At 45.1% G+C, this 18,470-nt stretch overlaps 1 long non-coding RNA gene across 1 annotated transcript in view; it reads left to right on the top strand.

Annotated features, from left to right (window-relative positions):
- The first annotated feature begins 155 nt into the window (after nucleotides 1-155).
- LOC138567070 (uncharacterized) overlaps nucleotides 156-18,470 on the top strand; it is a 233,024-nt gene continuing 214,709 nt past the window's right edge. The window contains exon 1 of the long non-coding RNA XR_011302097.1: nucleotides 156-484. This is a non-coding gene — a long non-coding RNA (uncharacterized lncRNA). The remainder of the gene's footprint in view (nucleotides 485-18,470) is intronic.

The raw sequence follows: 18,470 nt of genomic DNA, 5'->3' as shown, positions 1-18,470 counted from the left end.
AGAAGTGTGTGGGCACGGGAGCTGCCAGGGGGAGTTGGCAGGATGGGAGGGGGGTGTGGGGGAGAGATGTTTGCATCAATGGAAAGGCATGACAGTGGCCACCGCTCCTCTTTCTGAATAGAGGGGACACGTCATTGATGACGCTGAAGAGAAAAAGGGGGGACTGGAGGGGGAGGGAGAGATAGAAACACACACACCGTCCAATTAGGAGAGCGAAAGGCACCCGGGCACAAGCACCGCTTGCCTGTTGCCATCGAATAATGCCAGACAGCCCCTCTCTCGGGCATGGATAAAAACCTCCTGCGGCAAAAGTCAGTGGAAGGTGTTCGTCATCTCGAGGGCTGCACAGAACCCGAACCCCCCCTCCAGTTTAAGACATCTAGACCCGTCCACCCCTAAGCCCCATAGTCCCCTCGCCTGCCCACTGCCCGCAGGGGTGAAATGGGAGGACCTTTTGGGACAAATAATTCAGATTACGTTGGATGTAAGTTTATTTTCCAGTCTTATCTATTCCATTTTGTTTGGGGGCGGGTGGAGGTTGGATTCTGGGGTGTGGTGGGGGGACACTATTTGCTCCGCTTCTTTAATGCCACATTAGACGTCTTTGAGAAGAAACACAATAGTGTGGGTTGGGGGAAGAAAAAGGCATTTGGAGGCTGCAGTGTCAACCGCGGAATATTCCCATTTTTGGTTGCCTCTCAAGCTAGCTCCAGTCTACCCCCCTCCACACACCCCCACGCACTTTTACATAGCAGGTCGATTAGAATTCTGGTCACAAGCCCACCTGCCCCTTCACACGCCTTTGCAGAAGCTCGCGCGTCACTTTGATCGGAACTTCAACGCTTCTTTTGTTGTTTTTTCCCCTCCTTGAGGTTTTTGAGGGAGTGCGGGGGAAGGCTGCCACTTATTTTGAAAAGTTGATTGTTGCTTCTTTGTCACCGTCTTGAGTGCAATTAAATCTAATCTTGGAAGGCGGGCTCCTGGGCTGTCAGCGGCAGCCGCTTCTCCGCGCGCGCAGGCAGGTTTCATTGCGTTTGCGCACATATCTCCATATTAGGCAAGACAGAGCTGGAGATGGGGCGGGGCGTAGCTGGGGGGGGGGGGGGCGGAGGGGTTATTGACTCTTTGGCGGCTGGAAGTGTCACAGCAACTTTGTATCACTTGGTAGCGGGCGGTGCGCAGGCTGGGGCGTGGGTGCAGTGGATTTCTCTTAACACTGCTTCTGAATAGTCCATGGAAGGCGCCTCCGGATTTCAGAGCTGCTGGTGCATGAGCCATTTTGGCAATTGGAGGGTTGTCCACCTGGACGGACACAGCTGGTATTTTCCTTGTATTTACCATTTGTTTTCCATGTGACCTTATTTCTTTCTTGGCCCTACATATGCAGGTGGTGTATACACATGATACCCACGAGCTTGTTGCATAAGGTGTGCAGTGTGCGTGGTTAAGATAGCTCAGCGGGTTGAGTGCTCGCTGCTTAGATCTATGTGTGATCAGCAGGTTGCAGGTTCAAATCCCGGCAAGGCCAACTTAGCCTTTCATCCTTCGAGGTCGATAAATGAGTACCAACTTCGGTTGGGATGATAAATGTATGTAAATATGTTCTCTGTAAAGCGCTTTGGGTTAAGGCGCTATATAAATAAGAAATCATTATCATTAAATTGGGAGAAGGTGAAAGGAACGAGTCACATTAACGCAAAAGCAAGGAAAGGAAACTGAACTAAAGGGAGAAGGGTGAATTGAGAAAAAGGAGACAGGAAGTGAAAGGAGGAAGTAACCCAGCCCTAGGAATATGGAAGGGAAGAATGGGGGAGGCGGGAGAGCAGGAAAGAGCAAGCAATGACAAGACCTGGGAGCTACAGAGATAGGGTGGGGGTTGCACCATAGAGAGATAGGTGGAGAAAGACAGAAGGATTGACGTCTGGAAAAAGTAACATCAAGGCAGACAAGGCAAGCATGTGGATCATGTCCAGACCGGCAAGCTTATAATGAGGCTGTGAGGAGCGAAGAAAGAAAATCATGTGAACAAAATAGACAACAAATAAAACCGAAGATGAGAGACGAAAATAAAGAGGTATTCGGAGAAAAATAGAACACGCAGATGGAGAGCATAGAAGAAGATGGAGAAGACACGGGGGAAAGTAAGGAAGAAGGGGAAATAAATGGAAACACATCAGGAATGAGTGAAGCATTAGAAAGATGGGAGAGTGTGAGGAAGGAGATGAGAAGAGGAATAAGGAAGGGGAGGGGAAGTTGGGAAAGAGAGAGTGAGCCAATAAGAGAGAAAGTGGACACAAGTGACGAAAGAATTTGGGAGGGGCCTCTGAGAGAACTGGATAGATAATCTGAGATGTAACTGGCCCACAGTGGCAAGGACTGGCCTACAAGGGTCTACCCACTGAAGCCTGAAGAGCGGGGAGCACTGCTCACTATGGACCGGTCCACGAAGAGGGTCTCCATGGCACGGCGGGGCCAGATGAAGGCAGAGATTCACAATCTGAAGGGCCTGCTGCCCATCTCGGCCTTTGGGGTTTCCATACCTTGTCCTGACCTGGCACAGCCCAAATAGTTGGCAGCGTGGGATGGAAAGACGTGCAAGAGTCTGGCGAGCAGTGTGAGATGCATGCCCATGTAGGCTGTGTAATATAACCTGTGTTCGAAAATATTGATATCTGTGGTTTGTAGAATGGTCCCTGGGTGAGAAGGCCGTGAAGCTGCACCATGAGTACCTCTTCATTATGGAGTGAATGCTTCAGGGACAAAGAGAACTTAATAAGTAGTGTTAAATATCTGTATGTGTGCAGAATCCATGTACAGGAGCTTCTAAAAAGACTTTGGAAAGAAGGAAAGTGTCTTAGATTTTCCATGTAGAGTTGCTCTTGGGGGGGCATTGTAATTGTAATTGGTTATTTGTAACACGCTTAATATCCAGAGGTTTCTAAACACGGACCCGGGGAATCGAACCTGTGTTGCTCCGTGTCGTCTTGCTTGCAAGGACACGCTGAAGAGGGTTGCATGATCCCATCATGTGGCACTTGGTCCCACTGTTGAGTAGGACAAGGCCCGTGACTCAATGGCTGGCGTGAGTCATGCAGCCACCGGCTTGGTCCAAATGGAGGGATGTGGGAGGTTGACTTGCCCTCGAGGAGCACGAGTTTGGTCAAATTGACCGCAGTCAGGACTGGCCCAAGTTCGTTCAGATGTGGTGACACTGCCACGAGCACGCTGAATCGGAGAGAAAGAGGCCATTTTATTTGGCTCACTGATTAATGGGTGCAGCAAAAACAGCTCTCTCTCTCTCTTTGGCAGCCAAATGGACCAATGCCCGAACCAAAAACGCAAATGCTGGTGTGGGCCATTTTTATTTGGTCAAATTGGGGAACTCTTTTAGCCAATGTGGGCAAGTTTGAGGAGTTCCTTCACTATGTGGCTAGTTGTTTTGACCAGTGTTGCTGAATAAATATATTTAAAATGCACAATTAACATCACATTTTATCAAAAGACTCCCCTTTGGGAGTCTTTTAAACAATCTGTCACAAAAGGAAATAATTGCCATTTGTAACTGTGGCCCACTTTTTCATTGGTGCCCAAGACCATTTTATGCCCCAGTCCGACCCTGCTTCCTCCAGAAGCCTAGATTGCAGAAAGGCTTCATACAGGCTGCGCATGAGGTCAACATTAGTAGAATGAAAAGACCTAATTCGGCTAATCAGTTAAGCGCCTGCGCATTGCAATCGCACATGTGCATTCCCTCAAAGGAAGCTCGCCCGGGGGAGGCGGACCTTGTTTTATGAAAAATGCCCAGGGAGTCAAATCTGAGGAAGAGGGGGTGAAATGAAGATCACATGAGGAGGAGGAGGAGGTGGAGGAGGTGATGAGAGGAGTAGAAGAGGTGGTGTCTAAGAGGCCTAGAGGATGTGGCAATGAGAGGCATAGATGTGGAGGCTTTTAAGCGAGGAGCAGAGAAGTAATGTGATTTGCATGGTTTTGCACATATCGCCAAGCATCATGGCACTATTGTGTAGGAATGTAGGCCTGTACATATAGTCAGTGGGTTCGAGATCTTGGGTCTCGGCCTGGATGATAGTGCTCAAACTTTTGTGAAAATGTGCTGTTACTGTAAAGGGACATGTGAACAAGGTGCATGGCCATGAACAGTACTCAGAGAGGCCAGTGCAGAGAGGCCAGTCCCATGTTATCTGATTGTATTTCTTAATTGTAATGTTGAAGCTGGGTGCTGCATTCTGTACTCTTTTTAATGGAATCACCTGTTTCGCTGGCAGGCCTCTGTACATATTACTGCCAAAGTACAACCCGGACGAGGGGAGCACATCCACGGCTATGACCTTATGTGGAAAACAAGAGCAATGGGAGAAGGGTTTTAAGTTCTCGTAGTTGGAAACAGCCAGCTTTATATACCCCCTGAGATGTGAGGATTCAGAGTAAGATCTGATTGCATGACCAGATCAAGATTCCTTACTGTCTGGAATGGCTTGGAACAGATCCCAAAAGACTCTGGTCAAAAGACGCAGTCTGAAGGGTCCTCTGCGGCACTGATTGGCAGGAGTTCAGCTTTATCAGGGCTGTAATGCTCATCATGTCCTTAATTGCTAGAAGACACTCTCCCAGTTTCCCACAATGTTAGACTTGCCCGCTGCCTTGGATAAGATGGGCCATCAGATATTCAAGGCTTTCTTGTTCCCAGGAGGTTAGCACGGGTCTGTTCTTTTCGAATGCCAGACCAAGAGCTTGTGGTGCTACACAGGGGTCATGTGTGTCACCATTGCTAGTCAATCTTTATCCTAAGTAGAAATGATCCGACAACAGCAGACAGCCTTGACAGCAGAGAGGCACTGGCCAGTGCCTCTCTGCTGTCAATTTCCAGCCATATTCAATCTAGCAGGGCAGCTGTTATGAATTAATTGCTTCCGCCAGGCGGAAAACATAAGTCAGCCGTTTCAAGGGCCCTGATCCTCAACATATTTTGTGACCATCCTTTCCAACTGCTTTGCCAGAAAGGGAAGCTGGGAGATGGGTCACAACTTGTTGAAATATTCTGGATTCAGATGCCTTTTCGTTAGAGAGGGATGGGCCACTGTCTGCCCCCAGGCATTTAGGAATATTTCTGCAGTTAAAGATTTGATGAACAGTTCAGTGATGAGTTATTCATAAAGCTAGGGGAAGTCCCTACCTGATTTCAGAAATGACCCAAATATTTTCCAAAGGTCTAAAACATTTAAACAAATCCAGTTATCAAGTAACCAATCTGTCTGTCTGCCTCCTTTCTGCTCACAATCCACCCCATTGTTCTGCAGAGTCCCACATGGCTCTGCCCTATCGCCTATTCTGTTTTACATTTACATTCGCCCACTTATGCTTCTTATTCTGTCGCATGGTTTCCGCTTCTAATCTTACGCGGACAAAACGCAGATTCTGTTTCCCCTTGATCGCTCATGCCCCGAAACTGCCTCCTGGCTCAGAAACTGTTTAGAGGATCTGGGCGCCTGGATGGCTGATGACTCACTAAAACTCAATGGTAGCAAGACTGAGGTCCTTGTGGTAGAGACGACTAATCCTCTCTCCTTTTGGACTCCAGAATTTTGGCCGGACTCTCTTGTTCCCTCTTCCATCCCTCTCAGTGAGAAACTTGGGGGTGAAGTTCTCAGCTTCCGTCTCTATGGCAGAGCAGGTTGGTGAAGTTTGCAAATCTGGCCATTTCAAGTTACGCACCCTGAGGAAGGCTCTTCCTTTCATTCCCTGTAATCTCCATGCCCCGGTGGTAGCTGCACTTGTTCTTAGTACAGCTGATTACTGCAATTCACTGTACTATGGCCAACCACGTTATTTGGTAACTCGCATCCAGTTGCTCCAAAATGCGGCAGCCAGAGCAATCTTGTGCCCCCCTCCACTGGCACATATGTCACCTCTGTTGAGACAGCTGCACTGGCTTCCGATTGAGAAACGGATTATGTTTAAATCAATGTGCCTGGTATATCGAGCTTTCTATAAGTCTGGAGCCGATTACCTTCAGGAAAAATTCATCCACTATGTTCCTTCTCGCCCCCTCCGTTCTCATAATGCCCTCTTGCTATTAGTACCTCTTGTCCAACGGTCACGGATGGGTAGCCATGCCTTTTCCGTGCTGGCCGCAAGGGCGTTGAATCAGCTGCTCTGGGGTCTCCTTGCTACTATTAATCATCTGGCCTTTTGGCGGTCTGTGAAGACCTTCCTTTTTTAGGTTTTACTCTGCTTAATCGCTTCCTCACCTCAACTGTTTAGCGCCAAGATGCCTTCTGGCATATGTGATTTGTATGAATACATCATAACATAACATAACAAGGTCAACCTGGTCGGCATTTTAGAATCTTATAAGGGTGACTGTGTACATGCAGTAATAAGACCAACAGAGAAGGTGGTGGAGGGAGGCGCTGGAGAGGAAGGCCAGAAAGGAGAGAAGTGAACAGAGAGGGAAGCACATGCTTAAGGAGGGAAGGGAAGGGGGTTAGGAAGGTGAGAGGAGAAATGCACATGTGACGAAGAGTCAAGGAGTCATGGCTGGAGTAATTTAACAGAAAGAATGAAGGAGAGACATCAGAGTAGGAACAAGCCAATTTCAGGGCTTCGATGAGGACAGTGAGACTGGGATTTTGGGATTTTAAACTGGGATCCAAGGTTGGAGAGCTGTTTAGAAACCTAGGGGCCAGTGTGTGGAGCCTCAAACCTGGACTTGCCTGGTGTTGTGAGGGATTCGACCATCCACATGGTGGGTGGGCGCTCACCTGGGCTTTTTTGAAATTTTAAATGAAATTGAAGGATGGTAGATCAACCTCCAGAAAAGGTGTGGGGCTTATCAGTACACATTTTCCTATGCTCACCGCATTACATACACCTAGATCTATGTATTCTGGGTGGACACAGCGTACAGTGGCGTCCCACTTCATATTTAGTTGGGATATGAGAGCCAGGATTACACCCTGTAATCTCAGAAGGAGGAGGGCACAAAAACTTCCTCCTACCATGCCCAGCCTAATTATCTAACAAAGGCTCCATGGATCTTCCTTGTTCATTTGTTTACCTCTAATGCTGGTGGCAGCTTCACATACGAATCAGAGTTCAAACAGGCCCACGTGGGGCCTGGCTGCAGAGGCTAACAAAGGAGACAAGAAACACCAACAACCTTTGATATGCACTGTGTCAACCTGAAACCAGCTCCTGCCTCTCAGTATCAAGGGCAGTGAACTATCATGTCTGGGACTGCTGTTTACAGTAGTCATCCACGCAGGGGGACCCCATTCAGAAGGTATGAGAATGTGGTTTGCAGAAGCCCGAAAGTCTGGTCACACCGCAGCTTCAAAGGAGACCCACTTAAATCAGGCAACACAGCAAGCTCAATTAACCAGAGAGAACTTTTGATCCACAACAGACAGGAAGATGGGTGGGACTTAGTATTACATGTCTTCACCCCTTTACCTTTTCAGTTGCAAAGCATTCTGGTTTATTTATATTTTTCATTTATTCATTTGACATTTGCATGGCACCTAGTCACAAGTGTTTCCAGTCACCACAAGGCAAAAAAGGGGGGGCATAGGAATGTTTTGTTTGAAGTGGCCAGCACTACATCTAGCATTGATTTGAGGCTTGGGCAAGAGGGAGGCAGTAATTATTTACGAAGTCAACCGGGGTCAGGAGATTGCCGAGAGAGGGCAACTAAATCTCAGGGGACCAAAGTGACTGTGCTGTCGGTGGCCCAAACACCAGAATTTCTCCCTTGTCTCCATTCAGTTTCAGCTAGCTATTACTCATCCATTCTGGATATGCGCCAGACAACACTTCAAATGAGTGGCAGCTCCACTCACGTTCTGATCCACTTGCAGAATCAACTGGGTGTCGTCTGCATAAGATTAAAAGCGACACCTATGGTAATGAATGAGACTGGCCAATGGGCGAACGTACACATGGAAAAGTAAAGGAGGAATAGCAGACCTCTCAGGGGCCCCACAGGGGAGAACAGATAGAGTAGATCTAAAAAGGGGGAGTGAAAGCATCTGAGAGAGCTCAAACAAGCAAGAGTGTGACCAATGAAGTACTATGCCAGAGACTCCAACCTCACCAAGACAAAGACACAAGGGTAGCCAAAGCCAGCTGGATCATAAACCCCACACTGAGCCAAAATCATGGCAAGGTCATCAAAAACCGACACTACCACAGATTCAGTGTCCACAGAAGGGTAAAAGCTAGATTGAAAAGAGTCCAAAATGAAAGCGTCCTCTAGAAAATTCCATAACTGAGGGGTGACTAGAGCTTCTAGGACTTTCATGAGCACCCTGAGAAGAGAGATATGATGAAAATGTGCTTGGAGGGCAGGATCAAGCGGGGGCTTCTTCAAAAAAGGCGTTACTAAGGCATGTCTAAGAACTAAATGAATGAATCTATGAGTGAGAGAGTGATTCAGAGGTGATGTAAAAATAGGGGCAAAATCTACACAAATGTTTTTTTAAACTTTCAGTGGAATAGAATTGAGGTGAGAACTGGATCGCGGCCAGGCTACTGCAGCCAGGACCCGATCCTGAGTGGCTTGACAAACATTTTAGAAGAACACACCAGTGCTGGAAGTGATTGCATAGTCATGGTGCAGATAGCAATCCCTTTATCAGTATAACATATTGGGTAGGGAGTGTGAGAGAAGGGAGAAGTTATCAGAGTGTGTTAGGTGGATGTAAGCAAGAGAGAGTGTGTGAAAGAGAAGGAGGCGTTAAGGAGAAATATGAGAAGGTTAGACCAAGGCTAGACCGGAGTGAGAGGTGAGGTGAGAGAGGGCAAGAGAGAGAAGAAAAAAGAATGAAAAGCTGAGAAATCATTTTGGTTTGCAATCGCAAGAACAATTTAGAGCAATCGCAAGAACAATTTAGAGCATGAATCCCTTTAGAAAGTCCCTGGAGGAAGAGAGATGGAGAAGTCTGTGGCCATTAGGCCCTCCCTTACATTAGTTTAGATCTACATAGCAGGGATTAGCGTGCACTAGATCTCTGCTCGGAAAGTTGTCGTGGGTATTAGGGATGCCTGAGCTATGGTGGAGGGAGCCCAAAGGAAGGTAAAGAATAAACCAGGGTAGCTACTAGCCCATGTCCACCAGAGCCTCAAGAGAAGGCTATTCAAGTATATCTTCCCAGTCTGTGGATTATTGAGGCCATTTGGGACCCCTGCATAATACCTATATAAATATCAAGCAGAATCCTCAGGGATTCAAGCCTATTTGCCTTCCTCAATAATACATTCAGGCAGAGCTGATGGGGATTTTAGTCCGTGGAGCTGGGAAAGTGGGCAGCTCGGATTCTGCACTTAGTGCCTCTGCTCTATCCTGGAAGTGTATCCAAAATGACATTAAACATAACAAACAGGCGGGTAGCATGTCTCCATCAAATTGAACACCTTTATCTTCAGCTTTTTCTGTAGCATGTGTTATGAATGGTTTACGCGTAATACTCTGGGGTTGAAACTTGCATGATTATGTAGTGAATTCAGTACTGTGTGATTTAAAAGTATAATATACCTACTTTAGAAATAAATCTTGATTTTTAACATAACTTCTCTCAAACTTTTGACATATTTCGTCATCCTATACTGACCATAAACTTTATACAGTGTATACTTTTATTATTATTATTTATTGATTGTGATTAGTCAAATGACTTTTTACAAATCATTAACACATAAGACATAAACAGCAATACTTATATATACGCAAATTTCAAAACATCATATCAAATCATAAGATCATAAAAATATCCTCATTACCAATTTAAGGACTTGTACCATAATATGGGATAATGCTACTCCACATAATTGCACTCCTTGATAAAAGAAAAGAAAAACATCCTAAGATAATTAACAATCTACACATTATCAATACTAAAACTCCTACATCATATACACAATAGACAACTAGATTGAAAAATCTGCGTAAGTGCACATATGCAATGTGCAAATAAATACATAAACGTGTTAAATATGTCTGTAAACCAAACTGTACACTCTCCACACTATACTAATGGTACTCTGATATCATGTGCAAATATGCAAATGGGTAAATCAGGTGCAGTCAGGGATATCAGTACCCAATCAATTACATTTGTTCAAAATGGACCATGTGCAAATACTCCATATTCATCTACAAGGACATTAAATTGTAGGATGTAATCAACTAGCAATATTTTGTACACCATTGCCATCAATTTTCAAATATGTTTGTTCCAATGTCCATTCACTTTGCTATTTGCTTCCAGACCCTAAAGATGGCAAGGTTTACAGAAACTGAGGTGGAATTCAAATAATAAATCCAAAAGTCGTCCATTTTTATAGAGTCGTAGTCATTAACAAAAATCTCATGGGCAGATGAACAGATGTTTCGATGTTTGCAAAGAGCCATGACGTTTACAGATGCATCCATTTCTTTCTTCCAACGATAATTTCATTTGCGAACTCAGAACAGACAACAATGGAAGTTGATTAGTTCGTAGGCACAACATGAGCCTACGCAATGCAGGATTGGGACTCCAAGTAGTATACGGTTGTGATATTTTGAACGTGTGCCCCACTCTAGACACATGATTAAGACTTTTTAGGGTGGAAATCTAATCCTCAATTTTGTTCCAATCCCATAGGTCAAAATTTGGCTTTAAACAAAACATTTAAAACTTTAAAAAACTTGATAACCGCTCCTAGTTTTCCGATTTGGGTACCAATTTATCATTTCAAATGTGGTCATCACAAGGTCATCAAAGTTGTCACCACTTGCAAAGCAGTCCTTCCCACAGTTGGTAACCAAAATCTCCATGATGGGGCACACATGTAACATCTTGGCCTTTAAATATAGTTCTCCCTTCTTTCTTTCCACATGCCCTCCTAATGAAATCAAACCAAGTTCTAGATGTAACAGTTCCATAGATACTGTGGTCTAAGTTTCAGTATCTTCCTCCAGAAGGCTCCCTCCACACAATTTAGCCAACTCAAATCCTTCATTCGCATTGCTTCAAGACCATATGAAATTGGAGGACAGAAGCAATGCTGGTACAGGATTAATATACCCTTGAGGGAGTATCCTGTGGTCTGGTGTGCGAACCTGCAAAAAAGGTGGGTCAATAGAGCAGCTTTTCCCTTCTTATTGGAAAAAATATATGGACAATCACTCTGCGCTCATTTCCAACCCAATATAAGGGTAATGATCTACGTAGTCCACGTTCCCCAGTTTATAGATCAGCTTTGCTTAGCTTACCCTCTTTCTGGAAATCAACAATGTCTTCGTTTTCCTGATGTTGTTTACAAGGCAATTCTTTTGCATAGTTGGCCAACTCATCCAGCATAGTTCTACAACCAGAAGGAGCATGATCGAAGAGGACGAGGTCATCAGCATATAATATGCTGGAGACTCTCGTCCTTTCCAATCCTGATAGAACAATTGGAACTGGCCGGCATCTGTTTGAGAAGATCTGTGATGTACAAATTAATCAGCAGGGGAGCTACCACACAACCTTGCCTGACTCCCTTGCTGAGCTGCACTGGAGAGGTCACCCTACCATCATTGTCTAAACAAACTATGGCACCCTTATCTTCGTGCAGGCTCTGGATTGTAGAAAGGAGCCACCCAGGACAACCCGAGGTCTTCATTTTGTCCCAAAGCCTAGACCTGCTTACAAGGTCAAAAGCTGACCTAAAGTTGAAAAAAACATTATGTATAGGGCTGGGGCTTCCTTTTGTGAGGACTCAAGGATAAGTAGATCCAACATACAAATATTATGAATCGTAGAGGAACTGGACCGGAAACCCATCTGCAGGTCGTAAAGAATGTTATTGACGCTACCGAAGCATGGATCTCCTTCAAGACCAAACCAAACAACAACTTATCGGTCACGTCCAACATGGACAGCAGTCTGGAATTTTCCAGCATACTCCTGTCTCCCTTCTTATAGACAGGGATAAGTACAGACTGCCGTGATGTGCCCGGTATAGTGTGCTCAGAACAGACCCTATCAAACAGAGCCTCTAGAAGAGGGGCCCATCCTTGTGGGTCCTTTTTAAGGACTGCGGTATCAAGCCCATTTGGGCCCGGGAGCCATGGAGTACTTTAAGGCAACGATTATGGTCTTAATGGAAGTGTCAAGTGGCCATTGTTCTGAATTCCCAATGGTCTATAAGACCAAAGACACCAATGCGGACTTCATCTTTCTCCCATCCAAGTGCCTCCATACCGGCTCACCTATGGTAATAAGGATGTTTTGTTCCCTTGGACCTTAGGCGGTGGATAAGAGCTGTCATATTGACCTCGTGTTTCTCCCACAAAGGGCACCTATCATCCGCTGCCATTGTATGTTTTGTACTGATAATTTCCAGCTCTTTAGCCATATAAGATATCTATTCTTGATCTTATTTAATTTGTATTGGAGTTCGGGACCTGAAAGTGCATTCTTTCTCATGTCATGAACCTCTCCATGCGTCACTCATTTTGCGTTATGAATTTCAATATCAAATGGCTTACTAATGCCACTACCAACAAACAAAGACCGCCTAGGACTTACAGACGCCACGTCGGAGGTAAGAGCACTTATCCAATTCTCCATTTCGTCCACACTGCAGGCAGTATTCGCTTCCAAGCAGGCCCTCCCTAGATTATTTAAGGCAGACGTGGCCCTCTCAATACTTGCTCCAGACCACTGTATTCTGTTACCGGAATGGCTAGCTAGTATATCTTTAACCTTGGAGTCTGAACAAATCTTTACAGGGAGCTGCAATGTTAACCTCAAAGGATAGTGGTCATTTGGACATTTGACAGTACCTCAAGTTTGTGCACACATTCTAAAATGTCAGCTGCCGAATAGGTAATCAAGGGTGTCACAAGTTCGGCCCCTTTTCCATGTCTCCCTACCTAGTATATCACCTCTGGCTCGACCGTTCAGCAGTACTAGTTCGCATTCTTTAAGGAAGGTGACCCGTTGATAGCCACGTCCATTAACCTTCTCCTGTCAGAGTATGGACTCTGGACGGATGTTCTTAAAAGGAGAGTATCAGTCTTTATCTTGACAGTACGCGTTGAGTTCCTCACCCACCAGCATTATATCATGGTAACTGCACCCTCTAGTCTACAAAGACTTTGTCTATATATGCAAGAATACCCTCAGTACAATTCTCCCCTGCGGGGCTCATAAACATTTATCAAAAGCATATATTTACTTTCATCCCCAGAACACAGCTTGATTTTAACCGCCATAACATTGTCATCGTTAGAGGCAATAGTTAACAACTCAGAGCCCAAGGTTTGCCTAGCCCCAATCATGAGACTGCCATATGGCCTTCCCAAAGCACCCTTTGTATCCAAAACCTGATGCATCACAAAGCCTTCAATGTACACCCTGTCTATGGACCATGTCTCCTGGAACATAATAAGCTCCAACAACAATGGTAGAGATCCAACTTCAGAGAGCGAGTGGCATGACCATTAGAATTCCAATTAAGTTACTTTAGGCCTTATTTAGAAGCCATGCACTGTTGGGGAAGGAAACTCTTAAGCCAGTCCCAACCTTAAAAAGTCGCAGAAGATGTAAGAGTTTGCTCGATTTCGGCTTTGGTTTCCACTGGCAACCTGTTCCGTTCTTTCATACACACACCTATCACAACAACTAGGTGGAAACTCTTAAGGGGCCTTAGTGTCAAGTTCATAGCCGAGGGAGCTAAATGTCTGTTTATGCAAACGTACCAAGGAATCTGTGTCTGCCAGACAGCAATGCAGGCGTGTTAGTTTCCCTCCTTTTACTTTCAACTGTTCTATAAAATCAAAATCAGTGGTATTGAGTATCCTCAAAGATGGCACCTTCGCCAGTAGATTCAACGCTGCATGCCGATTTAGATATTTCAGATCCCTTGATGCTTTTACTGGCCCGATAGTTAGAATTAACGGATCCAGAACAGTTGACACTTCTGATGGGGGCAAAGCAGTACCTTATCCACCCTTACTGGGCAAGTTGATGGTGGTTATCCCATTACAGGGACCTTCTTGAACTTTAGGATTGCTCTGCTCGAGCTCAACCATAGGAACAGGAGGGAAATGTGCAGATGGTAATATGTTAGGTCTGACTGCCGGACTTGACGGCACCTCCTTAACTATCAGTGCCTTGGCATAAAGCGCTATTCAGCGCCTTGCTTTAAAGCGCTATATAAATAAATAAATCAACCAATAAATCAATCAATAAGCTGGTCAGGGTGCCCACACTTTTCTGCTATCTTTTCTTCCTGCGCCTCTCCCTGCTCTTCTATTTTTTGGATTTCTGCGTATTCATTACCATGGTAGACTTCAAGGGAGTAGCTCATGCATCTCCTCCAGATATTTGTAATATACAGGCTAGATGTTCCGTTACAAGGGCTGCCCGCTTTGCTCTACGCTGATCTTATTGAGTTTAATATGTAAGTGGGGAAGATTCATTATTGTGGCCCATCGTAGAAATGTCAATCCTGCTCTGTAAGATTTCACCCTCACTTTCGTGGAGGTCACCGTTGGTTTAGGGATTGCAACAGGGAGAGTGGCCTGATTCTGCTCCAAACGAATCATCCAACGCTGCACGGTTTGGCCCTGTTGTTTCAGATCCTCGTATGCGTCCACAAAGCTTTAAGAGAATTTTCACAGCAAAATGTAAGGCAGCAGTGTTAAGATCGACTGATGTACTCCTGGTGCTCATAGTTTCAGAGCTATGTGACCATTGGCCGCCGTCTCCTTGTATGACTGGTCCATTACGGTTGCAGGAAATACATTTGGTGTTGTGGACATCTGGGGCTACTTATCAGTATGGGAGGGCGATATGTGAAGAGGAGTGGGAGGTCGTATTGCTGAAGAGGTCCCTTTATTTAAAGGAACAGATCCATGCAGATCCCGAGGGATTTGTGTGACCCCATGCAGTGAATAGCAGAGTGCTATTCAAGAGTTATTGTCGATCCCAATTGTGGAGCGATTACCGCTGCCGGAGAGTTCCTCTTCAATTAGGGCCGTCAAGAGATCCTCACCGATTGCTTTTTGCACCGTATTTCTGGTTTGCACAGTTTCATAGGAATAATCTGCCCATGGATGGGTTTCTCCACTATTACTGCTGTTGGCACTGACGGTGAAACTATTCGTCCTAGGTCTGACTTCCCCGTGCTAGTCGAGCGCGATCTCGTATTTGCTTTTTTACATGGCTTATCCTTACGCAGGTTGTAGACTTTGGATCTGCTTACTGACTTTCCCGGCATGTTTTGGGTGAAGCTGTGAAGCTGTGGGGACTATAAAAGATGTGACAATCACTGAATTGGAAGAAAGATCGTGTGCTTTAATACAAAAAGAAGTCACAACTTGGTAATGATAATGTTAAGGATATTGTTAGGGCTGTGGCATGAGCTTCTAACCGTAAGTCCTTCGCAGTGCAATAGGAGACTACTAAGGCTCACCAATAAGGACTGGGTCCAGCTTACACAGAGGAGATTCAGCGACCGACCCCTCTCATCCCAGCAGCCCCCAGATGACTACAGACAACTACTTATCTCCCACTTCTCTCTGCACTGTTTTGGCAATTTTATTTGTTTGCAAACAAACTGGTCCAAAGCCTCCTCCTCTGCTGGGTAGCAACTGAAAACATACAGCACCTCGACAATACAGACAAACACTTTTCTCCCACTTGATGTCCACGTGGCTCTCCGCGCTGTTGTGGTATTTTTATGTGTTTGCACCCAAACTGGCCCAAATGCTCCTCCTCTGATGGGTAGCAACTGAAAATATACTGTACATTGCCAACACAGACAAACACTCATCTGCCACTTGGTGTCCGCATACATTGTATACTGAAGTGCTCTTTGCTCTTCTGAGAGTCTGGTCTTGGCAGCTGGACCCCCGGTTCGCACAGAGAATTCAGGAGACTTACCTGTTTGAACAACCCATATTAATACCTGATCATCCAAACTGGTACTGATAGCACTTCTGTTTCTCTTTGAATAACATAGGCAGTCCTTACTGGTGACCAGGGAACATCTCATTTTAGTGTACTTGCAATGGGATTCAGGCGCCAAACCACCAATCAAAGTAGAACAGTTGGGGAAACACAACATCGAGATTCCCAAATGGCTTGTGATAAATACTTGCTTAGTGAAAGATAGGGAAGGTCTTCTTGTATTGGACGAGTTGGTCTCCTGACCTTCAAGTGTAACGACCGCAAGCAGGTGTGCAAGGCATTCTTTGTAAGCCTGGCCAATCCCAAGAAGCAAATGTCAGCGGGCAGTCCAAGGATAGGCCACACTGCAGAAGAGGTTTGCTATGCAAATGAGCAGTCTGCTAAGTGTGGGGAGCGCTCATATCAAGCCCGCCAACCACCATCAGGAAAGTGGCCTGCTTGACTTCCCACAGCCCTTCATTGCTCCCCGTAAGCCCAGGTCCAGCAAGGAAGCCTCAATGAACTCGAATTCAACGTTGCCAGAATTAGAATTGCTAGAGAGGGAGAGGGCTGGGAATGCCTAGCAATACTGTATCCGAGAACTCACGAGAAGGACAATGGCTGCATGGCCTCAAAGCCCAAAATAATGAGCTAGACCATTGCCCCACCTCTGCACCTGTAATAAATGCCCCAGGGGGCTGCAATGACACCCATTGTTAAAGAACTAACCACTATCTATGCCATGGGAACCAACACTGCTAATTTAATGCCACAACTTGAATTTGCATGTGACTTCCTAGAGGTCAGTTAAAGGTATAAAGTGGGGACTCTCCAGTGAAAGAGCCCAACCATCCCCATTTAAGCATGATGAAGGATACCGTACTGAATAGGTTGGAAGAACCACAGAAGCGTGTTGAATTGGTTTTAAGAGAGGCCCCAAAACAACCTCACACAGCATGGGAAACATGGGTTAGTATGTGCTTGACGAATGCCACACAATGTTTGTAAGGGAGACGAGTGGATCATTCCCAGCTTCTGTTCAGTTTCATGTTATTTCCCGGGACACATCTTTCAGGGCAGCCTGGCTCATCTGACTCGGCCGATTCCAAGTTGACTGACCCATGGGAGATGGCTTTTGTAGTTGACGGCTGAGTGGCCAACAAGGTCCTATTCAAGGGTGGTGATAAAAGACCCAAACCTATTTGCACTATGTATCTGCACTTAGTTGTTTTTTTGGCATGCATTGGAATACAAAATCCCTGTTGTTTGGAGGGAAGAGGCGGGCCTTTGAGGGTGGTGTTAATCATACCATGGACCATCCGGGTGTTGTAACCATAGGGTTATTTATCCCTGGAATGTAGCGTTTGGCCGTGTTAGATATTTTGATTTGATTTGATTGGTCATTTATAACATGCTTAATACCCAGAGATTTCTGAGCGCGGACCGGATGGTCGAACTTGTGTTGCTCCGCGTCGCTTTGCTTCCAAGGCGATCGTGTTGCCCCTGAGCTATCCTCCCAAGACTAACCTGATAGCATCCTGACACTCACCATGCTTTAGAACGTGAAGGGGACATTTGCCTGGGATGGTTGAGAGTAAAGGCGGTGGGAACAAGCATCTATTGATGGCTATGGTGGTAATCCAATACAAATGTGTGTGTGTGTGCAAGTATATCGATACTGTCCTATCTGCGCTAGGTTAGAACGGATTCTTGTAATTGGGGCAGCAGCATTCACACAAACATTGTGGCTATGCCCACGGCCACAAGCGGAATTCATCTTGATTAGGTGTTTGTGCCCACATGCGCATATGGTAGTGGATGAGCGAGCCTCGGTGAGCGGGCACCGGTAGATATTTTTCTAAGAAAATCATTTAAAGTATTTATATATTATTATATAATCATAGGTTGGTTTTGTAGTCCTTTTGCAAAAATAACCTAATTTGCTTTGGAACTTATGAGAACCGGGAACTTTAACATTGAATCCATCATAGGTATGATAGCCAATAACAAACCCAATCTCAGAACTATATTTGTGAATAAGGAATGGGTGTATCATTATCAATTAATGTTTTCTCCTTTTTCCTTCCCCTCCTTTCCACACCAAATATTTCTTCATTGCCTCATTGACATGGATTTTATGGTTTATTTACCATATTATTTTAATATGATTGCTGTTTTCTCCTTTTTTTCTGTTTCTTACTCTCTTATCTAATAATTGGGATTTATTTGTTTTCACATGGATGCATTGTGCATGTTTTAATGTGTGTTATACTTGGATTTGGGAATATTGTTTGAATAATTTACTTGAGCACTTTTTAATTGCCACTGATTGAGCCTTGAGGAGGACTGCATAGGTTGAAACACGTGTTGACATTTGGTTTGCTATGTTCTTACAGCATAATAGAATGCTTTTTGGACACAAGGTGGACTATTTTCTATGTGAAGGATGTCAAACATAAGACAATTAGACATTGAACAGGGCAAATGTGCATACGGGCAGAAACACCTGATCAACAATACAAACATTTA

Source organism: Ambystoma mexicanum, chromosome 2p, assembly GCF_040938575.1.
Source record: "Ambystoma mexicanum isolate Mex_15411 chromosome 2p, UKY_AmexF1_1, whole genome shotgun sequence".
Classification (NCBI taxonomy): domain Eukaryota; kingdom Metazoa; phylum Chordata; class Amphibia; order Caudata; family Ambystomatidae; genus Ambystoma; species Ambystoma mexicanum.
This window is presented reverse-complemented; position numbering and strand designations above follow the sequence as displayed.